Source organism: Geotrypetes seraphini, chromosome 1, assembly GCF_902459505.1.
Source record: "Geotrypetes seraphini chromosome 1, aGeoSer1.1, whole genome shotgun sequence".
NCBI lineage: Eukaryota > Metazoa > Chordata > Amphibia > Gymnophiona > Dermophiidae > Geotrypetes > Geotrypetes seraphini.
The window spans coordinates 70868423-70882458 of record NC_047084.1 but is presented as its reverse complement, the minus strand read 5'-3'; the positions used below and the strand labels follow the sequence as shown (position 1 = coordinate 70882458).

The 14036-nt window shown below is 44.7% G+C and overlaps 1 long non-coding RNA gene across 1 annotated transcript in view; it reads left to right on the top strand.

Annotated features, from left to right (window-relative positions):
* Positions 1-11227, top strand: part of LOC117354997 — a 58661-nt gene extending 47434 nt beyond the window's left edge. Inside the window, exon 4 of the long non-coding RNA XR_004538259.1 lies at positions 10222-11227. This is a non-coding gene — a long non-coding RNA (uncharacterized LOC117354997). The remainder of the gene's footprint in view (positions 1-10221) is intronic.
* Positions 11228-14036: the final 2809 nt, after the last annotated feature.

Sequence of the window (14036 nt, the reverse complement as noted above, 5' to 3'; positions counted from 1 at the left end):
ATATATTAAGGGGAAACGACAAGCAATGAAATGGTGGGACCGTTGGATGACCATGGAATAAAGGGAGCACTAAAGGAGGACAAAGCAATCGCTGACAAACTGAACACATTTTTTGCATCTGTATTTACCGAAGAAGATGTACACAGCAACCCATCGGGCTATATGCTGGAAACGAAGACGGAAAGCTGACAGGATTGATAGGCTTAAGAGCGATAAATCCCCGGGACCGGATGGCATCCATCCGAAGGTCATCAAGGAACTGAAAGGGACCATAGCCGAACTGCTTCAACTAATAGCCAATCTGTCGATCAAATCGGGAAAGATTCCGGAAGACTGGAAGGTAGCGAATGTTACACCTATCTTCAAGAAAGGTTCAAGGGAAGATCCGGGGAACTACAGACAGGTGAGTCTGACCTCTGTACTGGGAAAGATGGTAGAGTCACTGATAAAGGACAGCATCATTGATCACCTTGATGGAAACGGGCTGATGAGGACCAGTCAGCACAGTTTTAGCAAAGGCAGATCGTGTTTGACGAACTTGCTGCACTTCTTTGAGGGAGTAAGCAGACAGATAGACAAGGGCGATCCAGTCGACATTGTATATCTGGATTTTCAGAAGGCGTTCGATAAGGTTCCGCATGAACGACTACTTCGGAAAATTGCAAGCCATGGAATTGAGGGTGAAATACTCACGTGGATTAAAAATTGGCTGGTGCATAGGAAACAGAGAGTGGGGGTAAATGGACAATACTTGGACTGGAAGAGTGTCACCAGTGGGGTGCCGCAGGGCTCGGTGCTTGGACAAGTGCTCTTTAACATCTTTATAAATGATCTGGACATAGGTACGACGAGCGAGGTGATTAAATTTGCGGATGATACGAAGTTATTCAGAATAGTAAAGACGCAGGGGGATTGTGAAGATCTGCAACATGACATAATCAAGCTCGAGGAATGGGCATCGACATGGCAGATGAGGTTCAATGTGGATAAGTGTAAAGTGATGCATGTCGGTAACAAAAATCTCATGCACGAATACAGGATGTCCGGGGCGGTACTTGGAGAGACCTCCCAGGAAAGAGACTTGGGAGTTCTGATCGACAAGTCGATGAAGCCGTCCACACAATGTGCGGCGGCAACAAAAAGGGCAAACAGAATGCTAGGAATGATAAAGAAGGGGATCATGAACAGATCAGAGAAGGTTATAATGCCGCTGTACCGGGCCATGGTACGCCCTCACCTGGGGTACTGCGTCCAGCACTGGCCGCCGTACCTGAAGAAGGACACGGTACTACTCGAAAGGGTCCAGAGAAGAGCGACTAAGATGGTTAAGGGGCTGGAGGAGCTGCCGTATAGCGAAAGATTAGAGAAACTGGGCCTCTTCTCTCTCGAACAGAGGAGATTGAGAGGGGACATGATTGAAACATTCAAGGTACTGAAGGGGATAGACTTATTAGATAAGGACAGGTTGTTCACCCTCTCCAAGGTAGGGAGAACAAGAGGGCACTCTCTAAAGTTGAAAGGGGATAGATTCCATACAAATGTAAGGAAGTTCTTATTCACCCAGAGAGTGGTAGAAAGCTGGAACGCCCTTCCAGAGGCTGTTATAGGGAAAAACACCCTCCAAGGATTTAAGACAAAGTTAGACAAGTTTCTGTTGAACAAGAACGTGCGCTGGTAGGGCTAGTCTCAGTTAGGGTGCTGGTCTTAGACCAGAGGGCCACAGCGTGAGCGGACTGCTGGGCATGATGGACCACTGGTCTGACTCAGCAGTGGCAATTTTTATGTTCTTATGTTCTTACCTCTGGACATGTCCAGAAATTCTCTTCTGTAATCCGCCTTGAACCGCAAGGTAATGGCGGAATAAAAATCACTAATGTAATGTAATGTTTTTCACTTAAATCTAATAAAAATGGTTTAAACTGAAAAAAGAAAAGAACTGATATACTAAAGAACAGTGGTAAAACCCAGTGAAACTCTGTGCAGTATGAGTACACAGGCACATGTGACAGCGTGACTGTGTCCAATAAATGCTGATTGTTCCAGAATCTGAGCCTGGATCCCAAGCGTTCTCACAGCTACAGTTATTTCTTGCACAGTTTTATGGCAGCTGTTTTATTTGCCTTACGGCATATTACAAACAGCATTGCTGTGTTTTGTTTAAAGAGGCCGCATCCTTTGACCTGTTCGGAAATGTTTTTTGGTTGTTGGGTTTTTTTTTTACATAACTGCAAACAAAACATTCATTTCTTTAAAAAAAAAAAAAAAAAAGCCTTGAATTAGTTCCCAGTGCTTTGCTACTGTTACAATTGTCACATGCCCGCAAATATTTCACACTGCCTTTAGAATAATGGGATTTTGAGTTATAAGATCACAGTCTTAACAAATACCTAATTTAATTAAAGCACATAAAAGCAAGACTTTCTTTGGAAGACAGCATAGTTCTGTTCTACTCATCTGCTGGCAGAAACATTTATTTTTACCATATACACCTACATATTACTCGTACATCCTAGTACAGTTCCTGCTTCTCAGAATAGCTTCACAGTTTAAAGGGATTGCAAACTAGTTTGATCCTGTAGAGAAGACTTAGCAACTACCTGTTAGACCTTTACTGTGTGCCAGATATACAGATTTGGAAATGCCACTATAATTAAAGGATTAAATATGTGTGTATGCTATAAAAGTGAGAGTAATAAAATATTTTTGGTCTAACTAGTGAAGAATGATGGTTACTTTTGTAGTGGATTAGAGTTAGACAGAGTATTGAATTGTGAAGATTTATGCAGCTGTGCGGAAACAGGAAGGAATTAGTAATTGTATATTATGTGTAGTGTCCAAGGGTAAAAAGGGAACCCCCAGCATTTTCCCCAGTAACCCATAACCAAATATACTATTATTCAAAAAATATTACTATTATTGACAGGACTGTTTACTGCAAGATGCTGTAAAAATTGGATGATTCCTGTTTTCAAAATAATGTCATTCAAGAAGTGAGCATTAAGATCCGTTTTAGCAAAATGGTGTTTAGTGAGTGGTGTCAAAGAATTTCTGTATGTGTCAAGATTGAAGGAGGACACTTTGAACACAAATTCTAAACTAAAAAATACTATTATACATATGTATTTTCAAAGGTGGGGAGGTAGTGTGGCACAGTGGTCAAAGCCACAGCCTCAGCACCCTGAGGTTGTAGGCTCAAATTCAAGCTGCTCCCTGTGACCCTGGGCAAGTCACCCAATTCTCCCATTGCCCTAGGTATATCAGTTAGATTGTGAGCCCACGAGGACAGACAGGGAAATATTATTGTGTACCTGAATAAATTCATGTAAAGCATTCTGAGCTTCCTGAGGAGAACAGCATAGAAAATTGAATGAATAAATAAATGTATTTTCAAAGGTCATACTAAATGTTTAAACAATTGCAAAGTGTTTTGAAACTACAATATGTAAAGGATACTCCCTTCTTTTTCGACACTGTGTAAATACAGAGCTGGACAGTGGAAAAGTGGCAGAGTTGATGGCTGTCACATGAAACATCTGGGTTTAATTCTCAAACCAGAATTCTGTTCCCCAGGCTGGGTAAATCTGGGGATGCAATAGAAACAGTGGTTATAGCTCCTGGGAATGGGCCTCAATCACTGTGCAACAGTGACACCTAGAGGGAAATTCTATAAAGTGGCATCTATTTTTGGCACTGTGAGGGAAGGAGTGCATAGTAGCAGGTATCTCTAGAAACACTTCCTCTCTGATGTGGCCATTATGTTATCTTCTAGCAGGTGGTGTTAATTTGAGGAATCCGAGACTAGAGCAGAGTCAAAGTAAGCATAGGAATGTTAGGCTGTCTGGCCAGAGGGTCGGGGCTAGGGTTACCATATTTTGCGATTTAAAAACCCAGACATATGGCCCCATCCCATTCTGTCCCCAGCCCCACATGCTTGGAAGCCCTCCAGATGTGGCTGGAGATTGGGGCTTTCCAAAACTTAGAAAAAGTGCCAAGTTTTGGAAGGTCCATCTGGATAGTCCTCTAAAAAGAGGGCATGTCTGAGTTTTCCTAGACATCTGGTTACCCTAGGTCAGGGGTGTCCAATGTCGGTCCTCGAGGGCCGCAATCCAGTCGGGTTTTCAGGATTTCCCCAATGAATATGCATTGAAAGCAGTGCATGCAAATAGATTTCATGCATATTCATTGGGGAAATCCTGAAAACCCGACTGGATTGCGGCCCTCGAGGACCGACATTGGACACCCCTGCCCTAGGTCAACAGGGAACAAGAAGTAAAAACTCTGTCAGGGCAGATCAAAGAGGCCTTAAGGCAAGAGGTCTCTAGGAATGAGCCCCAAGGACAGAGGCCCTGGGAGGAGGGAAGCTACCCTGAAATGTGGGTCTTCCATGCTTATGTGTGAAACCCCCCAGTGGGGTGGGTTTCTGGCCAGAGCTTGAAAAGAAGTTTTTTTTTTGTATAGTTGGTTTAAAATCAATGCTTATCTGTCTGTTGAATAAGAGGAGTTTTGACTGTCATCTATTTGTGCTGTAGGAGCATTGTATCAAGTTCACAAAAGTTACATGGCAGAGGGGACTGGATAACACCTTATGCAAATCAAGCAGTGAGGGATGAACATATACACATTTAGGAGGAATGTTATACCTTTTAAGGGATTATTTCATGAAAGTGAATAAAGCTTATGGTCGAAAATTAATATGGGGATATAAATTTAGGATTATCTAGCATCTAGATTTACCTGGATAAGAACATAAGAATAATCTTACTGGGTCAGACCAATGGTCCATCAAGCCCAGTAGCCAATTCAGGTCACCAGTACTTGGCAAAAATCCAAAGAGCAGCAACATTCCATGCTGCCGATCCAGGGCAAGCAGTGGCTTCGCCATTGTCTTTCTCAATAACAGGCTATGGACTTTTCCTCCAGGAAATTGTCCAAATCTTTCTTAAAGCCAGCTATGCTAGCCACGTCTGGATGACCAGATGGTTTTCTGAACTGGAGGGAGTTTGAGCGGGTTTTGGACTCCTTCCAGGATAAAAAGTTATTTACGATGTCTATTGTGACCAGGACAAGAGGTTATGGACTGAAGCTGAAGGGGGACAAGCCCAGGACAAATGCCAGGAAGTTCTGCTTCACGCACTGAGTGGTGGACACCTGGAACGCTCTCCCAGTGGAGGTTGCTGCGGAACCCACCGTTCTAGGATTTAAGGGAAAGTTAGATGCACATCTTCTCGAAAGATGCATAGAAGGATACGGGTGACTAAGTTTTCGCCAGGTTACACCTAGCTGGGCCTCCGCGTGAGCGGATCACTGGACTTGATGGACCTAAGCTCTGATCCGGAGATGGCAGTTCTTATGTTCCATACAGTCCAGCCTCTAGCCCTCATCTCGGAGTCAAGTATCGCTCTCCCCTGTACCATACTTACCTCCTCCAGCACTGTAATTTCAATCTTTGGGCAGCCGGCAGCTTAAGCGATGTGAGCCTGCTGCCTTTAGCCTGCCCCAGAAGCCTTCTCTCTGCTGTGACATCCTGTTCCCACTTAAGCAGGCTGAAGGCAGCAGGCTCACATCGCTTAAGTTGCCGACTGCCCGAAGATTGAAATTACAACGCCGGGAAGAGCCATACTTGACTCCGGGTTGGGGGATTGGAGAGAAAGAGAGAGAGAAGCCGCACTGAGGTGGGGGGTTTGAAAGAAAGCACTTGTGGGGGAAAGAGAGAAGCAAGGGGAGTTGGAAAGAGAGAGAGAGAAACAAAGAAAGAAGCACCTGCAGGATGGGGAGGGCTGGAAGGAGAGAGAGAGAAAAAGAAAGAGAAGCACCTGCAGGGGAAAAGGGGATTGGAAAAAGAGAAAGAAGCACCAACAGGAGAGGAGGGGGTTGAAAGGAGAGAAAGAGAGAAGCACCCACAGGTGAGGAGGGGGTTGGGAGGAGAGAGTGAGAAAGAAAGACAGGGACAGGGAGGGGGTTGGAAGGAGAGAGAGAACCACCTGAAGGGGAGATAGGGGGTTGGAAGGGGAGAGAGAGAGAAAGAAAGAAAGAAGCACCTGCAGCAGGTGTTTGTTGCAGATTTCTGGGTCTTGCTGTGTCTTTGTCAGGTAGAAACCGACATTACAGCCATCATGCTTTGGGCTTTCTTCAGGATATGCCCTGAAGTCTACAGTGTGACACTGTGGCAGGGGTATAGGAAGGATAGAGAAGCACTAAAAGAGCGGGAGGTTTGGAGAGAGAGAGAAAATCACTAACAGGGCTAAAGAGAGACCAAGGAAATGAGTGAAGGGCGGGGTGGGGGTGGAGCCACGGGCAGAGTCATGTGTCCTCTTTTTTTTTTGTCTTCACAAATATGATAACCCTATATATACTGAGAAGGGCTGAATCAAAGAGGGGAAGTGGAAATCCACTCCCCCATGAGTTCAAAAGAGAGAGAAGATGGTTGGGGAGATAGTGATACCAGATTCATGGAGTTTAAAGAGAAATGAGTTTTGCATTGTACAGAGTGCTATCTGTTCATTATACTCTTTTGGGAAATAGCACTTTAGAGGGGAAATTTACTGGTTACTACAGAGCTCTTATGAGAGCTGGTGTTCCGAGTGCCAGCATAGGTATATCCCTAGATGCTTGTCTGAAAAAAAGAAAAAACAACCCTTGGGAGCTAAGCCCAAGGCATGCAGCCTTTAGGAGCAGCTTAAGATCAATGGAGGAGGAGAAGCAGCAGCCCTTGGGAGCTACTATAATCTCAAGGCTGGTGGATTAAAAATTGGCTGGAGCATTGGAAACAGAGAGTGGGGGTAAATGGACAATACTCGGACTGGAAGAGCGTCACCAGTGGGGTGCCGCAGGGCTCGGTGCTTGGACTCGTGCTCTTTAACATCTTTATAAATGATCTGGACATAGGTACGACGAGCGAGGTGATTAAATTTGCGGATGATATGAAGTTATTCAGAGTAGTAAAGATGCAGGGGGATTGCGAAGATCTGCAATGTGACATAATCAAGCTGGAGAAATGGGCATCGACATGGCAGATGAGGTTCAACGTGGATAAGTGTAAAGTGCATGTCGGTAACAAAAATCTCATGCCCAAATACAGGATGTCCGGGGTGGTACTTGGAGAGACCTCCCAGGAAAGAGACTTGGGAGTTCTGATCGACAAGTCGATGAAGCCGTCCACACAATGTGCGGTGGCAGCAAAAAGGGCAAACAGAATGCTAGGAATGATAAAGAAGGGGATCATGAACAGATCAGAGAAGGTTATCATGCCGCTGTACCGGGCCATGGTACGCCCTCACCTGGAGTATTGCGTCCAGCACTGGTCGCCATACCTGAAGAAGGACACGGTACTACTCCAGAGAAGAGCGACTAAGATGGTTAAGGGGCTGGAGGAGCTGCCGTTCAGCGAAAGATTAGAACAACTGGGCCTCTTCTCTCTCGAACAGAGGAGATTGAGAGGGGACATGATCGAAACATTCAAGGTACTGAAGGGGATAGACTTAGTAGATAAGGACAGGTTGTTCACCCTCTCCAAGGTAGGGAGAACAAGAGGGCACTCTCTAAAGTTGAAAGGGGATAGATTCCATACAAATGTAAGGAAGTTCTTATTCACCCAGAGAGTGGTAGAAAGCTGGAACGCCCTTCCAGAGGCTGTTATAGAGAAAAACACCCTCCAAGGATTTAAGACAAAGTTAGACAAGTTTCTGTTGAACAAGAACGTGCGCTGGTAGGGCTAGTCTCAGTTAGGGTGCTGGTCTTAGACCAGAGGGCCACAGCGTGAGCGGACTGCTGGTCATGATGGACCACTGGTCTGACTCAGCAGTGACAATTTTTATGTTCTTATGTTGCTTTCCCTGATATATATATATATACCAGGCTGTTAAAAAAAAGGTACCAACGATGGCGGCAGTGCTGGGGAGGGAGGGTTTGAAAAGGTGCAGCGGCGGCAGTGCTGGGGGGGGGTTGAAAAGCCGCTCGTTCCTGACCTGAGTGAGAGCCGTCAACTTTGGTTGTTTAAATTTGCCGCCGTGGCTCCTATCATGATCCCCGCCTCCGTAAACTTTGGCCGTGGAGTATGTCAACTTCGGGTGTGAAGTATGCCGCCTGCATTGACTTCGGCTGTGGAGTATGGGGTCTGCGACAGAGGGAACTTTGTAAGCGTGCATGCGCACTCTTGCCAGCTACAGACCTACAGATCAGGGAACACGCTGGTAAGAGTGTGCATGCGCGCTTAGGGTTTTATTATTATAGTGTTTAAGCCCATTACATTAACGAGTGCTCGAGTAGATGTCTGTCTGTCTGAGATTTCTCTCTCTCTCTCTCCTTGGACGCTGTCTGTCTGTCATTCTTTCTGTCTGTGTCTCTCCCTGGCCCCCTATCTATCTATTTTTCTTTCTGTCTCTTTCTCTCTCCTTGGACGCTGTCTGTCTGTCATTCTTTCTGTCTGTGTCTTTCCCTGGCCCCCTATCTATCTATTTTTCTTTCTGTCTCTGTCTCCCTGGGCCCCTGCCTGTTGCGCCATGCAGGCCTGTCTCTCTGTGGCCCCCTTCCTATGTCCATAGTGTCCCATCCTATGTCCTTAGTGCCCTCAGTGCCTCCTTCCTATGTCCTTAGTGCCCCCAGTGTCGCCTTCCTATGTTTTTAGTGTCCCATCCTATGTCCTTAGTGTCCTCAGTGCCTCCTATGTCCTTAGTGCCCTCAGTGCCTCCTTCCTATGTCCTTAGTGCCCCTTCCTATGTTCTTAGTGCCCTCAGTGCCTTTTATGTCCTTAGTGCCCTTTCCTACGTCCTTAGTGCCCCCAGTGCCTCCTTCCCGTATCCTTAGTGCCCCCAGTGCCTCCTTCCTATGTCCCCCTCACTGCCTTCCAGAATTTGACCCACCCCCACCCCCACAGCTAGACTGTCTGCCTGCCTGCCCCCAATCCCCCCGTGCAGTAAAACCATTGAGCAGCATCTTTCAATTTCTACCTCCCCCCCATTCCCCCTGTACAGTAGAAGCCGGCATTTTTCTTTCCATCCCTTCCTCCCATCCACCCTGTGCAGTAGAACCGGTAAGCAGAACTCAAGAGGAGGCGGTAGCAGGTAGCATGGCTGGTGGTTTAACGTGCGCTAGTACGCGCATTAAACCGCTAGCGTGGCTTTATAAAAGGAGCCCTATGTGTATTCAAGGCCATGGTAGGAATGAGTGGCTCCCTGGTAGAGCCTCTGCAACCAGAGGTTATGAGATCAAATCCCAGTGCTGCTCCTTGTGACCCTGGCCAAGTCACTCAATACTCCAGTGCCAACCAATTACAGCCAGGTCTACCTTACAAAAGGCTTGGGAACCAGATTTACAACAAGAACTTTAATTGGAGCAAGGGTCCAGATTTTGGACTTGAATCAGTAGACAAGTATCATACAGTCTTTGTACTTTTTGCATCACAGGTTGCTTTGGACCTCAAAGATTATGTTACTAAACTGTTACATTTGTTGGTCATGTTCAGAAAAACCAGGTACTTTATTACATCTCCTTTTTTAATGTCATGCTACTTTTCTTTTTTTGGACTGAAACTGGAATATTCTAAATTAACAACTACTGCCTATTAAAGAAAACCTCTCAGGTGCAGATCCTATACATCAGGGGTCCCCAAAGTCCCTCCTTGAGGGCCGAATCCATTCGGGTTTTCAGGATTTCCCCAATGAATATGCATGAGATCTATGTACATGCACTGCTTTCAATGCATATTCATTGGGGAAATCCTGAAAACCTGACTGGATTCGGCCCTCAAGGAGGGACTTTGGAGACCCCTGCTATACATGGTGCCCTAAGTTAGGTCAGTAGATGCCCTACCACCACCTAACTTAAGATGAAAACACCGTTTAAAACAGATTAAAAGTGGTTTTAAAAATAATATAGGCACCTAATAAACAGTGTCAGAATCACACCTATGGAGGTGTTTTACGATGCCGAATGCCACTGTAGGCATAGCTAATGCTGGAAGTTGCATTAGGCAACATAGAATGCCTCTGTAGGTATGATTCACGTAAAAGGTAGGCACTGGAAATGTGGGTCTTGAATTTCCTGGCCTACATTTCCAGCGCCTACCTTTCCTGATTAATTCAATTTGAATACTATCAATTCCAGGTGACTTGTTTTTCAATTAAGCTTGTATCAATATCAATATGGATACTGATGGTATTCCAAACTGAATTAATCAAAGGCTCAGAAGGTGCTAACATGGTCCTCTTTTGACTGTGCCAACAGATTTGGAAGGAAAAAATATGGCCAACTGATTGGAGATGATCACTGCTCATATCTATACCGAAGAAAGGTGACACCAAGGACTATAACGACTATAGAAGGAACTGCAGAAGAGCAAGAGATGATGGAGAGATCTTTGATGTGGAACAGGAAGATTTGGATGTTGTGGTAGAAGAATTAATGGAGGGAGCTCCTGTTGCTCTAGAGCAGTGTCTCGCAAACATTTTCATCCGCGGCATACTAAACTTGGGGTCACGTCTACAGGGTCTCTGAGCATGTGCGGACATTGACCAGTGATGTCACATGCACATGCGTGACATCATCATGTCGACATCCACACATGCTCAGAGGCCTTGTAGATGCAGCCCTGAGCTCAAGGGCCTATCAAAACCCAGACAAACTGCCAGGGTTTGGAAATCCCCCCATTGCCGGGGTGGCAGAGAGGAGGAGAGGGGCCAACAATGACTGACTCATCTCTTTCACAGCACAACTGGAATCTTGTCGCAGCACACTGTTGTGCCGTGGCACACAGTTTGCAATACACTGTTCTAGATAAAACTAGGATGAGACTAAAATATAATACTAAGGATATAACCAACATAGACCTTACCAGTTTAAGATATCGTACTGGACTGGAGAGACAACAAATTGCTACTGCTGCCTGGATTGATGCAGGACTCATCACTCACTTGGACACTGCTTTGGTGATTGATCACACAAGTGAATTACCATTCAAACACTTGGTGATGGCTTTACATGGCAAGACATTAAGCAACAACAAATGGGCAGGCCCCATTGGAAAAATGGTGCATTCTGCTACTGAACTGCAAATAAAGCCTAATTTTACTAAGATCTCTGTTGTCCCTGATCTTCCTCAGCTCAGCAATGAATTGATCAAAGGCTAAAGCACAGATCCAAGCTATGGCTATAGGACTGTATCTACCATTAAAAAAGGAGTGTGTGGCGCAGTGGTTAAAGCTACAGCCTCAGCACCCTGAGGTTGTGTATTCAAACCCACACTGCTCCTTGTGACCCTGAGCAAGTCACTTAATCCCCCCATTGCCCCAGGTACATTAGATAGATTATGAGCCCACCGGGACAGACAGGGAAAAATGCTTGAGTACCTGAATAAATTCATGTAAACCGTTCTGAGCTCCTTTGAGAGAACGGTATAGAAAATTGAATAAATAAAAAGAAAGTGTCTTGGCAAAGGGTTTGTCTCTGGTGGGAATAGGAGCTATAGCAGATGGCTCACAACAGATTTAAAGTTTATGAGAATATGGATTTCCAAGCATAATCTGAAAGGAAAGAATCTGAAAAAGAATGATTGTAGAGGTCTGTGTTGGGGCTTACATGGTAAACGGGTTCAATATAAAATAAATAGCAATGGGAAACAAGGTCAAAGGCATCTCCTCTTCCAGCTGCAACTGTTGAAAGAACAGTATGAAACATAGAAACATGACAGCAGAAAAAGGCCAGATAGCCCATTTAGTCTGCCCATCCGCAGTAATCATTATTTCTTTCCATAAGAAAAGTGTGGTGAAGAAAAATGAGTGGTGCCTAGTCGATTCTATCTGTGCAAGTTTGGGTCTGTGGAGAACCAATCAGTTGTTGTTTATCTATTGAAAAAGGCATACTAGTGAGTCAGGGATTCTGAGAGAGGATAGGTATAGTGGAAGTCTTACCTTGTGGGCCTTAAATGTGAGAACTATTAATTTGTAGACAAATTTAAAAATATATTTTTAAAATATTTGAAAAATGTTTGGTAAGATTTATTATTTTGCAACAAACTTATATGTGACATATTTTTCCATGATTATGTAATTTTGACTTTGTCTTGATACCAGAGGATTAGGGATTCTTGCACATACTCCTATATAGTCAGCAAAGCACTTTGCTTTTGTCCAATATAATTTATTACCCCTGATGCAGGTGGATGCTGAAACATAAATTTTATCCTACATAGTAAATAACGGCAGATCTAATCTAATCTTCCATTTTGTGCGTCGCTTATACCTATACAGGCTTAAGGCAACTTTAAAGAGAGGCAAAAGGGGAGAGGAGGGGGAGGGAGGGAGGAGAGGAAGGAGAGAGGGGAGGTGGATAGGTAGGAGGGAGAGGAAGGGGAGGGAAGGGGAAAGGGGAGGAAAAGGAAAGGAGAGGGTAAAGGAGATTAAGGGGTCCTTTTACAAAGGCACGGTAATGGTTTAACGCGTGGAATACCGCGTGTTAAACCGCCTGCTGTGCTAGTACCTAACACCTCTATTGATGAGGTGTTAGGATTTTAGGCTGCTGTGGGGGTTAGCGCATGTTGAAATGTCCGACGCGCTAACCCCCGTAGCGTGCCTTGATATAAGGAGCCCCGAGTGTCGAACAGATGGGTTTTCAGTTAAAGACATGTAAAAGACATGGATGGTCCATCCAGTCTGCCCATTAGTTATTCTCTTTAAAATACATGATTAAATTAACTTGTTTGTTCTTTGAAATTTCTGGGCCATAGACTAAAGTCCACTTGGTATTGTTGTAGGTTCCATCTGCTGAAGTTGTCATCCAAGCTCACTCCAGCCTATCCAACCATCCCATTGTTTGCAGGATATCTACTGTAAAGTCTAGCCAGTAACGTCCTCATGTTCCATGTTAGTGGAGTTCCCACTGATGCGCTCCCAATCTTATCCTACACCAAATCACCATATATGGGATGCAAACCATACAAGTCTGTCCAATACCAGCCTTACTTCTTTAATGTATACCATTTATTTTCTGGTTTATCCCACACTTTTTTGAATTCTATTGCTGTTTTCCTCTCTACCACCTCCCTCGGGAGGGCATTCCAGGCATCCACCATCCTCTCCGTGAAAAAGAATTTCCTAACATTACTCCTTCCTCCCTGCAACCTCAAGTTATGCCCTCTAATTTTACCATTTTCCCTTCTTTGGAAAACATTTTGTTCTATATTAATACCTTTCAAGTATTTAAATTTCTGTATCATATCTCCCCTGTCCCTCCTTCTACTCCAGAGTATACATGTTTAGGTCTTTCAGTCTCTTCTCATACTTCTTTTGGTTTAAACCACTTACCATTTATGTTGCCTTCCTCTGGACCGCTTCAAATCTTTTTATATCCTTCACCAGATATGGCCTCCAAAACTGAACACAATACTCCAAGTGTGACCTCACCAATGGCATATATAGGGGTATCAACACCTCTTTTCGTCTGATGGTTATTCCTCTTTTATACAGCCTAGCATCCTTCTGGCTACAGCCACTGCTTTATCACACTGTATACATCCCTTTAGATCCTCAGCCTCCAAAACTTAACACAATACTCCAAGTGTGACCTCACCAATGGCATATATAGGGGTATCAACACCTCTTTTCGTCTGATGGTTATTCCTCTTTTAGACAGCCTAGCATCCTTCTGGCTACAGCCACTGCCTTATCACACTGCATAGATGCCTTTAGATCCTCAGACACAATCACCAACGTCCCTTTCTCCATCTGTGCTTATCAGTCTCTCTCCTCCCAGCACATATGCTTCCCTCAGATTTCTACCCTCCAAATGCATCACTCTGCACTTCTTCGTATTGAATTTTAGTTGCCAGATGTTAGACCATCCTTCTAACTTTATCAGATCCTTCTTCATGTTTTCCACTTCCTCCGGGGCATCCACTCTGTTACAAATCTTGCTATCATCTGCAAAAAGGCTGGTTGCCATACTGGTGTTTGTTGGTATCTTTACTGACGGTCCTTCTGGAGCTGTCACTCCAGGTGGCGTTTTGTTTTACTGTTTCTTTCACTGCCTCTTCAACTTCTCTTTAA